At 48.4% G+C, this 1,978-nt stretch overlaps 1 pseudogene; it reads left to right on the top strand.

The window, feature by feature from the left end:
* The first annotated feature begins 468 nt into the window (after positions 1 to 468).
* LOC113406754 lies at positions 469 to 1,495 on the top strand (annotated as a pseudogene).
* The last annotated feature ends 483 nt before the right edge of the window (positions 1,496 to 1,978 follow it).

Below are 1,978 nucleotides of genomic sequence, written 5' to 3' on the forward strand. Positions count from 1 at the left end.
ACCTAGTAACAAAGTTAAACTGCAGGCAGTAAAGAATCAGATGGCTCAAGCATTTATTCCACTTCATTTTCTTGCCAATATTCTTTACCCAAAGTACCAGGGTAGATACCCAACTAATGAAGAAGAGGCTGCTGCTATGACATGGGCATTTAGTGATCACCCTTCAGTCATGCCAACCATAATAAATTTCAGGGCTGGAGGTGAAGCATTCAAGCAACACATGTTTGTTGATGTTTTAAAGAAAGTCACACCACTGAACTGGTGGAGGTCACTAGTTAAAGCACCTGGAACCAGAGTCTGTTGAAGTGCTTAACTGGCTTTTGACAACAGTAGATTCTTCTGCACCAGAAGAATACTTTCTTCATTTGGACTAATTCATTCAAAGCTGAGAAACTGATTGGGAGTTAAAACACAATTTTTCCTGCTCTTTCTCATCCAGCCTATGAATGAAAATGAGGGAGGGAAGGGATGAGGTCTACTGATTTTAAAAGTTTGAAGGACAGCCTAAGTAACAGCCGATGCGGCCCCGGGCGGGCTGGAGGCACTGGGCCCGGTCAACTCCCCCTGGGTCCCCACTGCCAGGCTGGCGCCAGGCCCTGGCTCCCTCGCACTCTGCTGGGCCGCGCTGCTTGCCTGCCTCAGCCTGGCCCGCGCCTCCATGGGCAGCCTTTATGTGTAGAACAGCCACCTGCCCCGAGACCACCCGGCCATGATCAAGCGGTGATTCACCAGCGTTCTGATAGTCTCCAGCCTCTCGCCACTCTTCGTCTGGCTCTCGAAGGAGCTGACAGGCATTAAGCCAAGTATATCCCTGCTAGTTCTGCTGGGCTTCCGACTGGAGGGCATCGTGCCAGCGATTCTACTGCCCTTGTTGCTCACCATGGTCCTGTTCCTTGGGCCCCTCATTCAGCTCTTGATGGACTGTCCCTGGGATTGGGTTGATGGACTGAAGGTCATGTTTGACCCCCGCTTCTGGGCGCTGTGCCTGAGTGACATGCGCTGGCTCCGCAACCACGTGATCGCACCCCTGACAGAGGAGCTGGTGTTCTGGGCCTGTATGCTGCCCATGCTCAGCCCTTGCACCAGCCTGGGGCCAGCCATCTTCACCTGCCCGCTCTTTTTCAGTGTCGCTCACTTCCACCACATTATTGAGCAGCTACAGTTCCGCCAGGGCAGCGTGGCCAACATCTTCCTGTCGGCAGCTTTCCAGTTCTCATACACAGCTGTCTTCGGTGCCTACACAGCGTTCATCTTCATTAGGACAGGGCACCTGATTGGCCCTGTGTTGTGCCACTCCTTCTGCAACTACATTGGCTTCCCTGCCATCTGTGGTGCCCTGGAGCATCCTCAGCGCCTCACTGTTGTCATCGTCTATGTGTTGGGCATGGCGCTCTTCTTCCTGCTCCTGCACCCCATGACTGACCCAGCTTTCTTTGGAGACATCCCTATTTGCTCTCTGTCTGCAGCCAGCTCTGGCTTCTCTGTGTGCTCCTGAAACCTCGGGCATGGGTTTCAGACCCGACATCCCCGCCTCCCGCTGAGAGCAAGATATATATTTTTTTATTATTAAAGTACTTTGGAAGGTGAAGGGGAAAAAAAACAACTAAGAGACTGCTGTCTCATTTTCAAGAGACGTAGGCGAGTAGGAACTTAAGTTCCAGTCACTTCTACTTAGACATATTTGAAAATGTTCCTGGGCTGACCTGAAATAATCACTTTAATTCACTGACTATGGTTAATCCATCTGTTCATTTAATAAGTCATTTAGTTATAAGTGTGAAATATGCTTTGATAAAAAGAAGTTTATCTATCCCAAACATTTAAGGTTGTTTTGTTTAATAAAAATAAATGTTATGCGCTGTGGTATGCTTCATTAAGTTCCAGTTATCATCCTAATGCAGCTTGACACAAATCATAAGCAAAAAGTTAATCTAGTGAATATGCAATATATCATTCACTGTTTTCAAACATACTAAAA

This window comes from Terrapene carolina, unplaced genomic scaffold (assembly GCF_002925995.2).
Source record: "Terrapene carolina triunguis isolate 2854851 unplaced genomic scaffold, T_m_triunguis-2.0 Scaffold136, whole genome shotgun sequence".
NCBI classification, from domain to species: Eukaryota; Metazoa; Chordata; order Testudines; family Emydidae; genus Terrapene; species Terrapene triunguis.